This window comes from Anabrus simplex, chromosome 7 (assembly GCF_040414725.1).
Source record: "Anabrus simplex isolate iqAnaSimp1 chromosome 7, ASM4041472v1, whole genome shotgun sequence".
Lineage (NCBI taxonomy): Eukaryota > Metazoa > Arthropoda > Insecta > Orthoptera > Tettigoniidae > Anabrus > Anabrus simplex.
The window spans coordinates 61,486,589-61,508,377 of record NC_090271.1 but is presented as its reverse complement, the minus strand read 5'-3'; positions in this window follow the sequence as shown (position 1 = coordinate 61,508,377).

Genomic DNA, 21,789 nt, shown 5'->3' with positions numbered 1-21,789 from the left:
GGACCTCCTTATAGGGAAACTGCAGGTTAGTGGTAAAATGTCAAACTACTTTCATTTTAGTAAATCTCATTTAGTATGGTCAGGGTTACTTGCTGCAAGATGGAGCAGACTCTACTCAACACTGACTCTCTAAAGAGACCAGTGGCTCAGAGTAGAGGAGCTCAGAGGTTGGAGGAAATACCACTGAAATCCAGTATGCAGGACCTGTTCTCCAGGTTAGGGACAGCCTCGTTGAAACCTGACAGTTAGGTTGTACAAAGTGCCTTTGGATGAGCCCTCCCACTGTAATAATGGCAAGTACGAAGCATCAGTGTGGATCAGGATAAGTAGAGGGCCTGACCAAGAAGGTTCCTGGACAAGGGTGACACATGAAGATTTTAACCCTTGAGCTGGCGATCATTTCTCCTGTAGTTGCAAGAATTTTTTACTAGTGTTGCAGACTCTTTGTATAAATTCTGCCAAAAATCATTGACAAGTTATATATGACCAAAATAGTACTTCATTTTATCCACAAAATTGCAAAGAATAAGGAGATTATGTTGCTCAAACAGTTCCTTTCCCTTCCAAAATCCTTAAGAACAAAAAATTATTGAATTTGTTTATATTGTTTATTTTTGCAAAAAATTTACTATACATATTTTATATTCTGGTTTGTGGTGTATCAAATGAAAATGCTTGTACATGGTAGTTTAGGCATATTTATATATTGATAAAATTAAGAAAATGATATACGTAGGTGGTTTGAAAAGTTCTCGGAATGTACTAGAATTAAGTATCTTACCTCGGTGGAACTGCTTTTATTTTTCAACATAGTCTCCCTGTAGACTAATGCATTCGGTCCAGCGATGTTCCAATGCCTTGATCCCATCTCAAAAATGAGATTCCTCCAGGCCTGCAAAATACCTCTCCAATTCGGCTGTCAGTTCTTCCCTTGTAGAAAATCTCCGTCCAATGAGGAAAATTTTCAGCTTGGGGAATAGATGAAAGTCTGATGGTGCCCAATCAGGTGAATAAGGTGGATGTGGCAACAATTCGTACCCCAGTTCATGAAGTTTTGCCATGGCAATAACACTTGTGTGCGGTGGAGAGTTGTCCTGATGAAAGATGACCTTTTTCCTTGCCAAACCAGGCCTTGTTTCATGTATCTTTTCCTGTAGTTGGTCTAGGAGGTTTGCATAGTATTGCCCAGTAATTGTTTGGCCAGTAGGAAGATAATCTATCAGCAGAATGCCTTTTGCATCCCAGAAAACTGAGGCCATGACCTTTCCAACCGAACTCACTGCCTTTGCTTTCTTTGGTGGAGGTGAATCAGCATGTTTCCACTGCTTTGACTGCTATTTTGTCTCTGGGGTATAGTAGTGGACCCAAGTTTCATCTGTAGTCACAAACTGGCGCAAAAAATCTTGTTGGTTGCACTGAAAATGGGCCAGACTTTGTTCGGACATTTCCAATCTGGTGCGTTTATTGTCCAATGTCAAGAGCCCATCTTGTGGATAATTTTTTCATACCCAATTCTTCGGTTAAAATATAATATACCCATTCAGAAGATATCCCTACAGCTTCAGCAATCTCCTGCGCTTTCAGTCGACGATCCTCCATGACCATTTTATGCACTTTTGTGATAAATTCTGGGGTCGTAACACTTTTTGGCCGTCCACTACGTGGATCATCATCCAAGCTCTCCCGACCAAATTTAAACTCGCTGGTCCACTTGGCAACAGTTGAAAATGAAGGAGCAGAGTCCCCCAGTGTGTTCTGAAAGTCGGCAGGAATTTCCTTTACTTTCATACCTTTCTTTACAAAGTATTTAATCACTGCTCGAATCTCAGTTTTTTCCATTGTCACAAATCACTACGCGGGAACAACAACAAAGAGTCGTCACTACCACACTCCTGCAGCTAGAGCACTGACGCGCCACGTGTTCACTCACAAAGGATGTGTGATTATTGCGCGGGAACCTCATTGCTCTAGCACTGACATCTAGCGGTGATTCCGAGAACTTTTCAAACCGTCCTCGTATACAAAAGGAGAACCATTTTATAGCAAATAATTAGGCCCTATCATGTGTGTGTGTGTGTGTATATATATATATTGCACTGACACAGATAGATCTTGGTACAGATATTGATTCCCACAGGGAACCTGAAGTATGTATCCTAAATCAATAAATTCATAATTCGAATATACCCTAGGCAAATGGTCCGTTATTAGAAATTATAAATTTTCGAACTAACTCATTCTTGGGTGCCAGCGTTTTGCCCCAGTGTGCCAATTTGGGATCATCAGTTGGTAACTAAACCTGCGATTACTGAATTAGTGAGGAAAACTGCGCTGTTGTCATACTCTATATGGGAATGGGAAACGGCAGATGGTCGAGAGTCTCTTACCTCTGAGCATGGATTGGCACTGCCGATCGTGCAGTGCTGTCTAGTAGAAGCCTGTCCGATTCAGCTCCAGTTCTCTACTCTGTAGTATGCAGTCCAATATATAGTATTCAAGTATTTAAAGTGATATTGTAAACCATAAACAAATAAAAATATTTTAATAAAACTGATACAGATTAATACATAATCCTACCGGGCGAGTTGGCCGTGCGTGTAGAGGCGCGCAGCTGTGAGCTTGCATCCGGGAGATAGTAGGTTCGAATCCCACTATCGGCAGCCCTGAAAATGGTTTTCCGTGGTTTCCCATTTTCACACCAGGCAAATGCTGGGGCTGTACCTTAATTAAGACCACAGCCGCTTCCTTCCAACTCCTAGGCCTTTCCTATCCCATCGTCGCCATAAGACCTATCTGTGTCGGTGCGACGTAAAGCCCATAGAAAAAAAAAAAATAAAAAAAATACATAATCCAAAAGTACTTACCATGTCCTGTGTCCTGCGCTGGCACGCACGACCAAATAACCTTAGCTAGCGACATTTATATAGCCGCTTTCTGGGCATTTTCCAGAAAAAGCAAAAGATCCATGGAAACATGTTTAAGATAAAAAATTTAATTTAGACTGTTTTCTGCATTTTTCCTGCAGACAACATTTTATTGGCTGAAGAAACAAAAACGTGGCCGCTTGCTGAAAACTTCAATATATGATTTTATGGATTTAAATGTACTTGTTCAGGTTTTCTTCTCAATAATTATTTTATTGGTTTATGTGGAAAATAGTTATAGTACCAAAATCAGCAGTCTTTCCTGAAGCTTGTAGTATAATTTGTTTTGCAACATTGTAGGAGGTAACATTAGGAGCTTGGGAGAGCAAACTGCCTCACGCTCCTAAATGATGTGTTCAATTAGACATTTCTCCGCCAGTTGCTACATTACGTTGGCAACAGTATAATTTCTCCGACCCACCTAATTTGGTGACCGTGACAATAGTGCACCTAGCAAGACGTGTAGCTAGTGCATATGGTGGAGGCTACTGCGTAGGCTACTTGGAACTACTTGGAGTACATTGGCACTGCCTGTGGCTCCAAGTACTCGACGCATTGGCTTCCACTACATGCACTAGCCGTGCGTCTTGGTAGGTGTGCTAGTTACCAACCGATGAGCCCAAATTGGCACACTGGCGCAAAATGCTGGCAACCAAGAATGAGTTGGCTGGAAAGTTAATAATGTCCAATAACGGACCATTTATATTTGAACAGATAGATCTTACAGTGATGATGGAATAAGAAAGGGCTAGGAGTAGGAAGAAAGCAACCACAGCCCCAGCATTTGGCTGGTGTTAAAATGGGTAACCACAGACAACCAACTTCAGGGGTTTGAACCCACCATCTTCCGAATGCAAACTGATTGCTACTTGATCTAAACCGCGCAACCACTTGCTTGGTGTTTATAACAGGAATTTCCAAACACCATGTATAATGTGCTATATGGGGTGAACAAAAGTGACTGTTCCAATTGCTTTACCAATTCACACTATGATTGCCATTAATGTTTGTGTCCTTGAATTAATTGTTTCCAACCCAAAAAAATGTGCATTTCTGATATTCGACAACTGCTCAACCTTACTTACATCTGTATTGGACCACAGCTGGTAGCACACTAAGTTTTTCATACATTGTTAACTAGTCACCAATGTGCACAGATGCCATCTCTCGATGGAATGTGATACAAGGTTTCAAACTTACTGTGCTGCCACATTTTCAAAGATATAACATGGACTTATGAAACAACTTCTGTATATTGTTAATTGTGGTGCTTTTTGTGCAGGAACAAATAGAGGCTTTGGTAGAGCAAATGGAAGCACAGTACATGATGCAGGACTACCCAAGCCAACTAAACATGTCCCAGGATCGCATTATGCAGGTAGAACGCCTTGCAAATCTTTATATTCGTGGAGGAGTGGATGATATCACCTTGTTTGCATCATGTAACCCCTATATCACTGCGCGAGTCCTCAAGAAAATGTACACTTCGTAAGTACCCTTATCATTCTGGTGGAAGAAACTCTAGGAATTGAAAATATTTTACTGCATCATCATCCATTTGTCCAACTTCTTGGCTGAATGGCCAGCATTGAGGCCTTTGGTTCAGAGGGTCCCGGGTTCAATTCCCGGCCATGACAGGGATTTTAATCATGTGTAATAAATTCTTGTGCCTCAGGGACTAGCTGTTTGTATGAGTCCCAACACTCTCCTCTTCATATTCACACAACACACCACACTACCAACCACCACAGAAACACGCAATAGTGATTACGTCCCTCTGCATAAGGTTGGCGTCAGGAAGGCCATCTGACCATAAAACAGGGACAGTCGACATGTTTGACACAGTTCGCATCTCCAACCCCATAAGGTGTGGGAAAGAGCGGTAGAATAATAATAATAATAATAAGAAGAAGAAGAAGAAGAAGAAGAAGAAGAAGATCATCCATTCACAGTCCATCCTCAGATATGTTGAAAGTAAGATACTGACAATGACGTTGCTACTAAAGTAGTCTCAGAACGATATACAGTAGAACATAATCATGAAGGAGAGGAATGGATTATTGGAAAAGACAGATAATCTGTTCATCTTGTTATCGTATCGTCAGCATCGTAGACTTGACTGAGTATGAACTTGTGCTAACAGTACTAACATCACTACTTGGTATTTCACCTTCAATGTTTAATTCACAAATGCCGTGGAGGGATTTAAATCACTGTAACCATTCAGTGGATGCAAAGAAAGGTGTAGCAGTAGGGTTAAGTTTCTCATAAAATATGCTTGTTTCATAGAATAGAATAATCCCATCCCCTAATTCCAGATCACCTGAAAATAGGGAGAGAATATTCATTCATTGCAATTCATTTATTTGATACATACATGAAATATTCTGTGTTACAACTATTTTTCTATTACTACATTAAATATTGTACTTAACACATTGTTGTCCGGGTGCGCGCTACTCCATTCTTTCCTGTGGACCCGCAACAGAAACACACCTAGCATGAGAAGTAGGATGAAGTATAAATACATGTAACTTTTAAATGACATGAAATAAATTATTGAAACTTAGTGAGAGCACTTACCAGTGATTCTAGAACTTGCTTTTAGTGGGTATTGCGTGAAGCAGCTGCCCTTCTGCAAAACAACTTGACAAGCCGAGCAGATGTACCTTGTGTCCTTGCGTTTCTTGTGTGCAGTGCATAGTCTGCAGGGCTTCTGAGGATACTTTCTCCTTCCATGTCCAACAATTGCTTCAATTTTATGAAGCCTCAGATCTCCAGACATTCTTCCAGCAGCATCCCTTCTTGAAGTTTGGCGCCGTCAACAGACTCGTCTGAATTGAACTGAATGTTGCACTTTCACTTCCGAGCGTATATTTTGATGTTGACGGACACACATCTTCACAATCACTAATACTTAAACTTTCACGATAACTAAGGACATCAGATAAACTATCAGCATGCAATTCTCCAAATATTTCATCATCGTTCAAGCTGTCTTTGCAACGGTGCACCATGCTGACACCTGACAGTACACTCGGTCACGCGGTACTGAGTGTTATGAAACTACACTTCCTGTGCTAAAAGCATTGTCAAGGAAAGAATGAATCTATCTAAATTCCGATCAAAAAATACTTTATTTTATGAACAACACATATTCCGAATGAATCCTGACAGATTAACTAAACAGATCTTTGACTTCTTTTGCAAAAAAAAAAAAAAAGGCTAAACCTAATTGGTTTAAGGAAGTTGAAAGGATCTGAGAGCTCTTAAGATTACCGAACTTATGTTAAAGAATGGTACAGTCAAGACCTTAACCAAAGACAAAACTAAGAGGTTCCAAGTTAAGAACAACACCAGAAAACCGATTCAGATATCAGAGGAGGAAAGGAGGAGGAGATCAGTTAGAATGAAGAACTATTGGGAGAAGAAAAGAGCCCAAGCATCTAAGAAGTGATTGATCTGACGTACCCCAAAGATGGGTGATTCAAAATGAAGAAGAAACGGCGGAGAGGATAAAATCACACAAGAATGAAGCAATGTGAGAAAACGGTAATTTACATAGCCGGTCGCCCGCGCATCAATACAAAACTATGTTAATTAACATAGCACCGAGCTCGATAGTTGCAGTCGCTTAAGTGCGGCCAGTATCCAGTATTCGGGAGTGGTATGTTCGAACCCCACTGTTGGCAGCCCTGAAGATGGTTTTCCGTGGTTTCCCATTTTCTCACCAAGCAAATGCTGGGGCTGTACCTTACTTAAGGCCACGGACGCTTCCTTCCCACTCCCAGCCTTTCCCTGTCCCATCGTTGCCATAAAACCTATCTGTGTCGGTGCGACGTAAAGCAACTAGCAAAAAAAATAAAAAATAACATAGCCCATCATTAATGTGTTAAATCTACTAGTGTCCATGCTACACATGAACACCCTTTCTCTTTCTTGCCCTAAATGGTATACAGTGTTACATATTCTTTTCATTAGTACTTATTTTATTTTTCCACATATATTTTTTAAATACAGAAACATTTTGCTGTTCTTCTCAGTGCAATGTACTCTTTATTTAATAATTTTACAATTGTATGGATTTTTTCTCTTTCTATTTTTGTTTTATATTTACTACCCAGATATTTAACCCTAAAGTGAGTCAGTCTCCCTACATACTCTTCCATTGTTTCTGCACAGAATAAACAATCATTTTTGTCATGATTATCTCTTTGACACCATACCTCATACTTCTCTATTCATAAACCTTTCTTTCTTTCTTTCTTTCTTTCTTTTTTTTTTTGTTGACTGCTTTTAGATCATCTTGCAGAATTCCAGTAATGTTCTTCTGGTCTTTTGTTCTGCCATAATCATCTGCTTCTCAATGTCTTTCACTCTAATCATTAGTTTCTTGCTCGACTTCTTATCTTAATTATGAATCTCTTTATCTCAACAGTCTCCCATTCCTATTCATTCTAGCATCCTTTTTAACTTGTGTTAGCCAGTAATCATCAAATGTTTCATCTGATGTTGGTATGTTAAAATCAATATTTCCCTCCCATATCCCCTCCTTAATAATCAATATTTTATTACCTTTCTAGCTATATCTGCATGTATATATTCACAAATCATTCTAACCCCACCATTAGCTCTACATTCTGGTAGACCCAGTATTATTTTGCGGAAATTATTACTTATTAGCATTTACCCGCAGCTTCGCTCACGTGGATTTCGTAATTTGATCAAAGTAATCGTTCCTCGGCATTGTACTAAGATAATACAGATGTTGATTCCCATAGGGAATTTAAAATATTTGTCCCGAATGAGTAAATTTATAATACCAATATAATGGTCCGTTATTGGACATTATAAATTTTCCAGCTAACTCATTCTTGGTTGCCTGCGTTTCGCCCTCGTGTGCTAAGTTAGGCTCATCAGTTGGGACTTAGCACACCACCCAAGACGCAAGGCTAGTGCATACCGTGGTGGCCACTGCATAGGCTACTTGAAGCCATCAGCAGTGCCAATGCACTATGAGAGCTATGTCTCATTTCCAAAAAATTGATGCCTGCCTGGCCATCAGATAATACAGATGTTGATTCCCATAGGGAATTTAAAATATTTGTCCCGAATGAGTAAATTTATAATACCAATATAATGGTCCATTATTGGACATTATAAATTTTCCAGCTAACTCATTCTTGGTTGCCTGCGTTTCGCCCTCGTGTGCTAAGTTAGGCTCATCAGTTGGGACTTAGCACACCACCCAAGACGCAAGGCTAGTGCATACCGTGGAGGCCACTGCATAGGCTACTTGAAGCCACCAGCAGTGCCAATGCATTATCTGATGGCCAGGCAGGCATCAATTTTTTGGAAATGAGACATAGCTCTCATAGTGCATTATCTGATGGCCAGGCAGGCATCAATTTTTTGGAAATGAGACATAGCTCTCATAGTGCATTGGCACTGCTGGTGGCTTCAAGTAGCCTATGCAGTGGCCTCCACGGTATGCACTAGCCTTGCATCTTGGGTGGTGTGCTAAGTCCCAACTGATGAGCCTAACTTAGCACACTAGGGCGAAACGCAGGCAACCAAGAATGAGTTAGCTGGAAAATTTATAATGTCCAATAACGGACCATTATATTGGTATTATTGTATTAAGACACTATCTGAAAATTCCTAAAGTATAAAATTTCACCTAAAAATTGAGTTTGATTTACCCCAGACATTTTTTTAAAACCACGTTTGTGGTATTACCTTTTGGGGCTAAGACGACCATGCGACATAGAACTGTACATGTGAGAAACAGTCTTCTCTCAAGTCGAAAAAATAAATACATGTTTCTTTATTTTTAAAGGAGATTCCAAATACCTATTCCCACATCTGTAACATCTTCAGTTTTTGAGATATATATAAGTATCCCCATAAAAGAATTCAACCCCTTGATCAGTCCTTCCCCCACCCCCATTTAAGTGTATTTTCTGAAAACAAAAATACATGTTTCTTTATTTTTAAAGGAGATTCGAAATACTAAGTTTCATGTCTGTAACATCTTCAGTTTTTAAGATATAAGTATCCTCATAAAAAAAGTAATTAAACTTATTTTCACTTCTTTTCACCCCCCGTTAAGTGCCTTCTCCGAAAACAAAAAGGTACATGTCCCTGTATTTTTAAAGGACTTTCCAAATACCATGTTTCTTGTCTCTAACTTGTTAAGTTTTTGACATATAATGTAGGTATACCGGTACTTTTTTAAAAAATTCACCCGCTTTTCCAATTCCTTTCAGCCCCTTAACTGGATTGTCCGAAAACAAAAAAATACGTGTTTCACTATTTTTAAAGGAGATTCCGAATACCAGTTTTCATGTCTGTGCATCTGTAACACCTTCATTTTTTGAGATAAATATATACTCAAAAAAAAATTCTACTTCTTCTTCACTTCTTTCCACTCCTCTCCCACCTTAAGTGGACATTCCAAAAAACAAAAAATATGTGTTTCTTTATTTTAAAAGGAAATTCAAAATATCAACTTTCACGTCAGTAACATCTTCTTTTTTTAAGATAAAGTATTCTCATAAACATATTTCAACTCCTTATTATACTTATTTTCTACCCCACATCCCTTACATCGATTTTCCGTTAAAACAAATGCGTATTTCTTTATTTTTAAAGGAGATTCCAAATACTAATTTTCACGTCTGTAACATCTCATTTTTTGAGATATAAGTATCCTCATAAATGTAATTCAACTCCTTTCCCCCCCTTCGTACCTGTTAAGCTGATTCCCCCCTCCCCAAAAGTGCATGTTTCTTTATTTTTGTTAAAGGAGATTCCAAATACCAATTTTCACATCTTTAACATCTTTAGTTTTTGAGATATAACTATCCTCATACAAAGAATTCAACTAATTTTTCAAATCATTCAGCCCTCTTAAGTGGATTTTTCGAAGATAAAAGAACATGTGTTTCGTTACTTTGAAAGGATTCCAAATACAAATGCTCATGCCTCTAACATCTTCAGTTTTTGAGATATAAGTATCCTCACAAAAAGAATTCAAATCCTTTGTCACCCCAGCCCGTTAAGTTGATTTCCCCCCTCCAAAAATGCGTGTTCCTTTATTTTTAAAGGAGATTTCAAATACAAATTTTCACATGTGTAATATCTTTAGTTTTTGAGATATAAGTATCCTCATACAAAGAATTCAACTAATTTTTCAATTAATTCACCCCCCTTAAGTGGATTTTCCAAAGACAAAAGATTACATGTTTCTTTACTATGAAAGAAAATTCCAAATACGAATTTTCATGTCTGTAACATCTTCAGTTTTTGAGATATAAGTATCCTCATGAAAATAATTCAACTTCTTTTTCACCTCACCCAAAAAAATGCGTGTTTCTTTATTTTTCAAGGAGTTTCCAAATACCAATTTCCACATCTGTAACCTTCAGTTTTGAGATATAAGTTTCTGCAGAAAAACAATTCAATTTTTTTCACTTCTTTTCACACTCCCCACTTAAGTGAATTTTCCAAAAATAAACAGTATCCGTTTCTTTAAAAGAGCTTCCAAATACGAAAAACACGACTGTAACATCTTCTTTTTGAGATATATGTATCCTTGTAAAAGGAATTCATCTCCGTTTTCATCACACACCCCCCTACCAAGTTGATTCCCTCACCCCCAATGCATGTTTCTTTATTTTTAAAGGAGATTCCAAATACCAGTTTTCACATTTTTAACATCTTTAGATTTTTTGGTATAGGCCTATATATTCATACAAATAATTCAACTAATTTTTCAGTTCTTTCACCCCCCCCCCCCCCCCCGTTAAGGGTTTTTCCAAAAACAAAAGTGCTACCTCAGACTACAGGGGTAACACTAAACAAGGCACAAACACAGTTAAAAAGGGAAGGTAAGAGTACAATGCACAATATAAGAAAACACTACACACTCGGAAAAACAGTAGCTAGCATTACGCGGGTCTCCAACAAAACAAGTACATAACTATCAGTGGGGCCAACTAATGAACGACAAAACGGGAAGATGGAAGGGCTGGGAACCTACCAAAGGCATGGACATGGCTTAGATAGCGGATTCCGAAATAAATGGCCGTGATCCTTAGGTTTTAAAAATATTATTTAAAAGATAATTTTATAAATACATTCCAAGTTACGAGCTATAAGTTCAGTGATATACATAGCTTATTTCGTAGCAGTGTAAACTCAAATTTCAAATCAACTATACATCTATTTACCAATGTAGTGGTACAGTGCAATATATAGCGATGTGAAAAAAAAGGTTATCCAAAACTTAGCGTACCTAAAGTGATACAGAACTACCAGAGGCAAACCCCAAGGGAAATCCTATTAAACTACAATATACATATTTTAGTGAAACAAAACGGGAATGCCTCGGAAACAGCTGGACTTACCTGTTCGTTTCCGAGGCATTCCCATTTCTTGTTTCACTAAAATATGTATATTGTAGTTTAACATTATTTCCCTTGGGGGTTGCCTCTGGTAGTTCTGTATCACTTGAGGTACGCTAGATTTTGGATAACCTGTAAATTGCATTGTACTACTGCATTGGTAACTGGATGTACAGTTGAATTGTAATTTGAATTTACACTGCTACGAATAACCTATGTATATCACTGAACTTATAGCTCATAACTTGGAATGTATTTGTAAAATTATCTTGTAAATAATATTTTAAAAAACTAAGGATCACGGTGATTCATTTCGGAATCCGCTATCTAAGCCATGTCCATGCCTTTGGTAGGTTCCCAGCCTTTTCATCTTCCCGGTTTGTTGTTCACTAGTTGGCCCTACTGATATTTTGTACATGTTTTGTTGGAGATCCGAGTAATGCCAGCTACTGTTTTTCCGAGTGTGTAGTGATTTCTTATATTGTGTATTGTACTCTTACCTCCCCCTTTTAACTGTGTTTGTGCCTTGTTTGGTGTTACCCCTGTAGTCTGAGGTAGCATTTTGGATGTTACAGGTGAACTACGATATGATGTTTTATTTTTATTGACCTAACCTGTACTGTATAATGTTGTAACATAGGCATTTGTAAATAGTAGAATTCTGTCTATAGTTCCTGGAAAGATCTAGAAAGTTATATAACTTCTGTACAAGGTGTGTTACTTTGTTGGTATGTGTTCTAGAAAGTGTGTTCTGTCTATTCTGGAAAAATACGACTTTCGCGATCATGCGTATTCTAGAATGTTAGTCAAAGTTCTCGATCGAAAGTAAGGTTGTGATTGGTGAGTCTAGGTGGCGATAGGGAACACGTGCACGCTGATTGGTTGCCTCCAAGGCCAGTAATTCCTATATATAGTGAGCGAGGCAGTGTTCGAATGGATTCTGTATCCCGAATTCTGTCGGTCTCGGTTTATCTGTCTGCGAGCAGCCTATCTGGTTGACGTCCCCCGGGGCTCCGGGATGGCCCTCTCCTCGGGTAAGCACTCTTGAATTCCTTTCCTGCTAAAATTTCCGTAATGTTCCGATTTGCTTTTCATACAGGAGTCTGCCCTAACCTCACCTAGATTCACCAAATTAGTTACTTATGACGCCTTAGTTTTTCAGCTAGACTTACCTGTTCGTTTCCGAGGCATTCCCGTTTTGTATATTGTATATTGTAGTTTAATAGGATTTCCCTTGGGGTTTGCCTCTGGTAGTTCTGTATCACTTTAGGTACGCTAAGTTTTGGATAACCTTTTTTTTCACATCACTATATATTGCATTGTACCACTACATTGGTAAATAGATGTATAGTTGATTTGAAATTTGAGTTTACACTGCTACGAAATAAGCTATGTATATCACTGAACTTATAGCTCGTAACCTGGAATGTATTTGTAAAATTATCTTTTAAATAATATTTTTAAAACCTAAGGATCACGGCCATTTATTTCGGAATCCGCTATCTAAGCCATGTCCATGCCTTTGGTAGGTTCCCAGCCCTTCCATCTTCCCGTTTTGTCGTTCACTAGTTGGCCCCACTGATAGTTACGTACTTGTTTTGTTGGAGACCCGCGTAATGCTAGCTACTGTTTTTCCGAGTGTGTAGTGTTTTCTTATATTGTGCATTGTACTCTTACCTTCCCTTTTTAACTGTGTTTGTGCCTTGTTTAGTGTTACCCCTGTAGTCTGAGGTCGCATTTTGGTAGCAGAAACCTCTGGGAAACCCAGAGGTCCGTGGATCGGAACCACGCTCTGCTACCAAAATGCGACCTCAGACTACAGGGGTAACACTAAACAAGGCACAAACACAGTTAAAAAGGGAAGGTAAGAGTACAATGCACAATATAAGAAAACACTACACACTCGGAAAAACACTAGCTAGCATTACGCGGGTCTCCAACAAAACAAGTACGTAACTATCAGTGGGGCCAACTAGTGAACGACAAAACGGGAAGTTGGAAGGGCTGGGAACCTACCAAAGGCATGGACATGGCTTAGATAGCGGATTCCGAAATAAATGGCCGTGATCCTTAGGTTTTAAAAATATTATTTAAAAGATAATTTTACAAATACATTCCAAGTTACGAGCTATAAGTTCAGTGATATACATAGCTTATTTCGTAGCAGTGTAAACTCAAATTTCAAATCAACTATACATCTATTTACCAATGTAGTGGTACAATGCAATATATAGTGATGTGAAAAAAAAGGTTATCCAAAACTTAGCGTACCTAAAGTGATACAGAACTACCAGAGGCAAACCCCAAGGGAAATCCTATTAAACTACAATATACAATATACAAAACGGGAATGCCTCGGAAACGAACAGGTAAGTCTAGCTGAAAAACTAAGGCGTCATAAGTAACTAATTTGGTGAATCTAGGCGAGGTTAGGGCAGACTCCTGTATGAAAAGCAAATCGGAACATTACGGAAATTTTAGCAGGAAAGGAATTCAAGAGTGCTTACCCGAGGAGAGGGCCATCCCGGAACCCCGGGGGACGTCAACCAGATAGGCTGCTCGCAGACAGATAAACCGAGACCGACAGAATTCAGGATACAGAATCCATTCGAACACTGCCTCGCTCACTATATATAGGAATTACTGGCCTTGGAGGCAACCAATCAGCGTGCACGTGTTCCCTATCGCCACCTAGACTCACCAATCACAACCTTACTTTCGATCGAGAACTTTGACTAACATTCTAGAATACGCATGATCGCGAAAGTCGTATTTTTCCAGAATAGACAGAACACACTTTCTAGAACACATACCAACAAAGTAACACACCCTGTACAAAAGTTATGTAACTTTCTAGATCTTTCCAGGAACTATAGACAGAATTCTACTATTTACAAATGCCTATGTTACAGCATTATACAGTACAGGTTAGGTCAATAAAAATAAAACATCATATCGTAGTTCACCTGTAACAAAAAGGATATGTTGTACTGGGAACAGCGGTACAGATCTAAGTCCCCGCAATTAAAACTTAAACTTCGTGCTACGCGCCGGCTCAACATCAGACAACAGCCAGAGACAGCGAGCAGCTGGTGTGTGTGTGTGACATGGAGTGGGTTGACGTCACGGCCTGCCTCCCCGTGACAGAGAGAGCTTACGTCAGCATGGAACATTTGAAATGTTCTTCATTTAATAACTTTTCTTCCACTAATGGTTGGTTTAAATCAACAACATCACCGCGTAGCCACGTATTCTACCTTCATTTCTACAAAGTTTGGTAGAAATCCGACAAGAGATAACGAAGTTATTAAGCGAAATGTAAAGACAAATTTTGGCTCGATTTGAGTATAAATGAAGAGCTGTTTCCCTAGGCAGATCAGTGTGTGTGTGTGTGGAGTGTGTGCAGTGAGCAGCGGGCGTGAGCGGGGATCTTCAATGCCACAGTCGAACCCGTTGGTCGGCTCGCGGGGACGGCAACGCTACGCGAGTGATAGTCTCATGCTGTGTGTGGACTTGTAAATTTTCCGTGACTCACGAGTGATAGAATCTAGCCTCAATTAAGAGTAGTTTAAATCATAATTTGCCATTGATTTCCAAGTGATTTCTTATTTGAACTAATGTTTCAGACTTACATTTCTTTTCAAGTGCTTATAACTCATTTGCTGATGAAACAATTCGAACAATGATGGATTGTGAACGATATTTGCTTTGCCAAGTAATTGAAATAATTTCGAGAATTTTAGGCCTACAAACTTAGAATTTCTCAGACTGTGACAGGTGATTGATTAATGGATTAATTTCAATTTGTGACTGTGTCACCAGACTAATAGAAATCGTGTGATTTTCCAATATCTTGTAGACAGTCATAGTAGACATTGAACTGTGAATTAATTTCAATCTGTGAACTACATACATGAACTGTGCAGACATTGAACTGTGAATTAATTTCAATTTATGAACTACATATTTGGACTGTGCATTCATCGTAGACATTGAACTGTGTGTTAATGATAGACTGTGAAACATTTACTTGAACTATGCATTCTTTGTAGACGTTGAACTGCATGTTAATGAGAGACTATGGAATACATATTTGAACCGTGCATTCGTTGCAGACATTGAACAGTGTGTTAAGGACAGACCGTGAATTTCTTATTTGAACTGTGCATTCCTGGTAGACATTGAACTGTGTTTAAGATATGCATTTACAATAAGTCATGAACCGTGATATTAGACTGTGTATTCACGACAAGCAGTAAACTGTACATTTGAACTGTGTGTTTACAATAGACAGTGTATTTTCGTATAATCAAACCACAGACTGTGAAGGAATAGAATCCATTTCATTTAATTTCAAGTTTACATTAATGAACCAAATTGGTTTACGAATGAAAGATTTTTTTTCAAGTGTTTAAGTTTAAATTGCACAGAAACTTAACAGATATTTCGTGTGTGATAATTTCAAACTGTTTCAAGTGTCACATTTTTTAAAGTCAGTTTTATTGACATTTGACGACACTACATTATGAGTGATAGTTCAACATTCAAATCTGTTAATTTATATTCAAGAAACTCTTTCCGTGTCCCAGGTGCAAATCTGTGCGGTCATAAGTCATTCTCCGTGCAACCAAATCTCAGCACTCACATTCCTACGTTATCTCGATCTTCCAGACATCGTATGGATATTTGAGAACTTCTAAAATTTCAATCATGGGAGGAATCATGGTTCCATGGTGCAGAGGGGAGACTGGTAAACGTACGAGGAGAGCAGTCGGATTTTGAGTACATCACCAGCCTGGATGAGGAAGAAACCTTTACCTATATATCTGTTGTATGAAGGTGATATAACTTTGAACTATGTTAATAAATTCAGAATTTTAACAAACTTAAGAATCATTTCACGAAACCCTATCTTCTTCTGTAAGCACTTCAATCAGAAATGGTACACGCCCTGCGTCTAGTTTCATGCTCATCAAAGTACTGTATTTACTGTTACAACGTGTTTCCTTATTTTTAAAGGAGATTCCAAATACCAATTTTCACATCTGCAACATGTTAAATTTTTGAGATATACTGTAGATATGCTAATTTTAAAAATTCACCCATTTTTTCAGTTCCCCTTAAGTGGATTTTCCAAAAAAAACGTTAATGTTTCTTTAATTTTACAGGAAATTCCAAATGCCAGTTTTCAAATCTGTAACGTTTTACCTGTCTGAGATAATTTGCAGATATAGTCTTTTTTTAAAATTCACCCTGTTTGTTACTCCTGTTCACTCCCTATTCATAGGATTATCCAAAAACACAAAAATATGTGTTTCTTTATTTTCAAAGGAGATTCCAAATACTGTACCAATTTTCATGTCTATAACATCTTCAGCTTTTGAGATATAAGTCTCCTCATAAAAGGTGTTCAACCCCTTCCCCCATTTTTCACCTCCATTAATGGGATTTTATGAAGAAAAAAAAGTATGTGTTTCATTATTTTTAAAGGAGATTCCAAATACCAATTTTTATGTCTGTAAACTTTTAAGTTTTTGAGATATAGATATCCTCATATTAAAAATTCACCCCCCTTTTCACCTCCTTAGTGCCAGAATATCCAAAAATCCTCCCTTATTGAGCACCTACACCCTAATATAAATGTATCCCCAAAATTTTGTTTCTTTATGTCCAGTAGTTTTGGCTTGGCGGTCGGTCTGTCAGTCAGGACATGTTATTTTATATATATAGATTACATCATCTGTATTATTTTGCAGAATTATAACTTATTACATCGTTATTTTCTATATATTTCAATTCCCTGTACAATGCTCTTGATTTATATGTATATAAACTTTATTGCGCACAAGTTGTGCAGTATTAGGATACATTAATCAATACAGAGGTCTATGATTGATTTCACACGATTTTTACACGACATTACGTGATATCGGTCACAATGTTTACTACAGAGTTCACATATGCACATTGAGTCCGGGTCGTGGTATGTCTTCGACCTACAGATTTTGTGATGGTAGCCATGGACTGCCATGGAATTTACAAAATGTCTCAGCTCCTGGTTTGTACCGGTCCATGTTCTGTTCATCATGGCCTCTGAAGAGTAGAACTCTGGTCATATCTCCTTCTTTTTCTTCTCCCTCTCTAACCGCAGTTTCTTCCAGTTGTCTGTACAGGGCAGATTGAATTTCCATCTCAGGTCCTCTATTAGAAATGTTTCTCTCGCGAGTTTGTACGCTAGTCTTGACTTGGTGTACTTTGAAATTCCGATGGCTGTTTTCAAGAATCTGGCTTTCACTTTTTCCATTTGTATTAGGTCTTTATAGCTTAACTTTTCCCATGTTATCTCTATTCTGTATATTAGAATAGGAACGATTTTGGCTTCAAAAAGGGCAATAGCTGTATCCAGGGAAAGTTTGCTTAATGACATGATGTCGTAGATGGCTTTGGTTGCGGCAGCTGCTCGTTGTGTTGTGTGAATTCTGAATGAGTGTGCTGTTGTCTGGACCGTTACGCCCAGATATTTGAAGCTGTTCGTAGTTTGTAGAGGTTCATGTTTGAGGTAAATTTTGTCCCTTGTGGATAGGCGTCCTCCTTTCCTGAAGACCATGTGTACTGTCTTTTCTGCGTTTATTTTCAGTCCATTGTATTCAGCCCATGTTCCTAGAGCATTTATTCCTTTCTGGAGTTTGTTAGTATCGTGAGAACCCATCACCATGTCGTCTGCGTATATATAAATCGTGTGGTACGGAGCGGAAGTTCTTATTGCTTGGACCATGTCATGTGTGGCTACGTTGAACAGAAGGGGACTAAGGGGGTCTCCTTGTAACACTCCGTTTGTCTGTATAATTTCTTGCGAGGTTGTTACATTGTCTGAAATTATGATGGTGTTTTTACTCAGGATGTTGTGTATCAAGACGCTTAGTTCCTTGTTTTGTTCCACCATCTGTTCTAGTTTGGCGCATGTTAAGGTCCTGTTGAGATTGTCGAACGCTTTTGTAAAATCGACGAATACTGCTTGGAATTTTCCTTTTGGGAATCTTATATTCTCCTCGATGTCGTCTATGAGGTTTTTGACTGCATGTAGGGTGCTTCAGCTTTTCCTGAATTCAAATTGTTCCTCTGGGATCTTGTTGTCGATTTCCTCTGTTAGTCTTATAATCTTCACAAGATTCGTCAGAATTTTGAGAAAGTTGTTCTCTAGCGCAATTCCCTGGTACGAGTTTGGGTCAAGTGGCTCTCCTTTTCCCTTGTATATCATTCTAATTTTCGAGGTTTTCCAGCTCATCGGGATTTGTCCTGTATACAGACATAAGTTCATCATGTTCGTGATTGCTGGGATTAAAACTTCCGAGGCTGCTTTGATGTGCTTGTTAAATATCCCATCTGGGCCTGCTGCCTTCTTGTTTTTCAATGTTGATATAGTGTTTCTAATTTCCTCTGTTGTAAATCTTCTGATGTCATCGTATTGTCTTGTTATTTCATGAGCTTCGATGACCCTTTGTTGGTTTAGGATGTTCGTGAAGTGAGCTTCCCAGATTGGCATCTCTATTTTCCCCATTGTCTTTGACTGTCGTGGCTTTAAAGCAACTGCATTTAAAATATTTTTATGGAGCTCATTTTCAGCATTTGGCATTTTCCTCTCCAAACATCCCATGCTAGATCCTGTTTTTCATAAGTATGGGTCCATTTATTAGAGCACCTTCCCATGGTTTTTCATTGACACAGAGAATTAAATTTAGGCTGATTCATGGTTTTTCTGTTCAGTAGTCCATGTTGACTTTATTTTTTTATGACGACTCATATAGGTGTGATTCCAACATCATATTCATTGCTAAATCAGCCACCAATTCACTGTTTTCAAATCTTTCGATCATTTTAATTTTTGATTTAATGTTCAACACCTTGCATTTCCTCTTATTAACTTGTTTTGAAGATGATGTGTCACAGAAAATGGTGTGCTCAAAAAGACAACTGAAACTAAAGCCCTGATGGTGTTCGGTAGGATGGTTTCAACAGCAAATCTGCTGGGGCACTTGAAGGAATAACTGTGTTTAATTTTTTTTTTGCTAGGGGCTTTACGTCGCACCGACACAGATAGGTCTTATGGCGACGATGGGATAGGAAAGGCCTAGGAGTTGGAAGGAAGCGGCCGTGGCCTTAATTAAGGTACAGCCCCAGCATTTGCCTGGTGTGAAAATGGGAAACCACGGAAAACCATCTTCAGGGCTGCCGATAGTGGGATTCGAACCTACTATCTCCCGGATGCAAGCTCACAGCCGCGCGCCTCTACGCGCACGGCCAACTCACCCGGTGTGTTTAATTTTTAGAACATTCCCAGCAGTGATGGTATGATGTCTTTAGAAATTCTGGAGTGGTAAGAAAGTACGGCATCCAGCAGTGGTGAAGCTACTGGTTTTGCTGTAGTATAATAGTTATCTTTATTATAACTTAATATCTTGTTTTTTTGTCCATACGATATGTATTAATTACTAGAATGTAACAATTAAAGGTCTATTTCAAGAAGTAAAAATTACAAAAAATGATTACTAATAAAAATTACTAAAAAAAGTATTTGTTACAAGTTATTTGATTACTTTTACTTGATTACTCTCGATATGTCATTGTGTTTATCCAGTTCATGTTCCTATCTTTTTATATATATATAGCTTGATTTGCCCTTGTTTGTTCATTTCCATTACTTTGTGTGAACTAACTGTAGCCAGTTGTCACATTTCAACTGAGACTCTATTCCATTTCCTATTTCAGTTCCTGTTGTGTTTGCGCAGGTTGGAAGCAGAATGGGATGAGGTGAAACGAGAATTTGAAAATTTCAAGAGCAAAGAAGAGGCCACTCCTCTGCAAAAGGGCAAGGTGTCTGGCACTTTGTCCAGGGTTCGTAGTAAACGTGGTAAACGCTTCTCTGAGGAGACTCTCACAACGCCATCAATTGCATCTGATGAATCACCAGTCAGCCAACGTGTTGGAGAAAGAAACCGATATGGTATGAAAGTATCTCTGGCAGAATCATTCGCAGACGAAGAGACTGTTGTCGCCGTTTATAATATTGGAGACGACACTCATTTTTAACTCTTTTTATGTACTCCTATTTCTTATAATATTTACTAATTTTTATTTATTTTACTTTTGGGGTACTGAAATTCATTCTTCACTGCAGAACAACTCTTTTGAGTGCTTTATTTTTTTCATTTGGAAGCTTGGAATTATAGCAGTTTTAACTTTATTACAGAATAAAATCTTTATTTATTAATTTCTGTGTGAATGCAGAGAGTTAAGCATAGGAAGCAAGTAGAAAATATCCAAGATAACACAAATAATGCATTTCTCTTCTATCCCAGCGACAAGTACAAATTTCAGTCCACTATAGGTAATTTCATCAAAACTTTTAGTTGAGAAAATGGGCTAAGGGAGCTTTGGCACAGGACTGAGAGATAGTTGTAAGAAGGTGCTAAGGGAAGATTTATAGTGCTCAAAAATATATATTCAACTAAAATGTTAAAATCTAAAATACTGCACTAAATTGAGTTAGTCACTCATAATTTGAGAAATCTATACAACTGTCATTTTATTCTTTATTGAACTGGAAAAAAAAGGAGAAATATGCAATTAGCATACTGCTTTATGTTTTAGTAAACATCCACTCTATAAATAGGGTTATGGAGACATTCAGAATTTAGTAAGTAAATGAGATGACTAATAGTTTCTCTCTTTGTTTATACTTCAATTTCAACTTTTCCTTCAGGGTGATTATTCCTCTACTTCCGTCACCACTTAGTGCCTGTGTGCTGGCACTTAAAGCCTAATTGCAATAATTGTGGAAGATAGTGGCCAGGAATTGTTACAGAAATAGATGTATTATATGAAGATAGGATCACAAATGAAGATATACATAACTGAACCGAGCGAGTTGGCCATGCGGTTAGGGGCTCGCAGCAGTGAGCTTGCATCCGGGAGATAGTGGGTTCAAACCCCACTGTCGACAACCCGCAAGATAGTTTTCCATGGTTTCCCATTTTCACACCAGGCAAATGCTGGAGCTGTACCCTAATTAAGGCCATGGCTGCTTCCTTCCTACTCGTAGACCTTACTTATCCCATCGTCGCTATAAGACCTATCTGTGTCAGTGCGACGTAAAGCAAGTTTAAAAAAAAAAAAAAAAAAAAAAAAATATAACTGAAAATAACTGAGTTGGTAAGAGGAGAAAGGAGTCTACTCGATTGCTGTTCACTGATGTTTGTGATTTGTATGAGCTCACCTGGTAACTGCAGCATGAAAGGATAAGTATTCTCGAAAGAGAAGAAAGGAATTCTGATTTACTTGGCCCAAACAGGAGTATTTTTATGGAATAACAGGATAAAAAGTTTAAAAATCTACTGAAGACAAGGAACACATGGGAGAAAACCTTCATAACTGTCTGTATAAGTGATGGAATCCTCTGT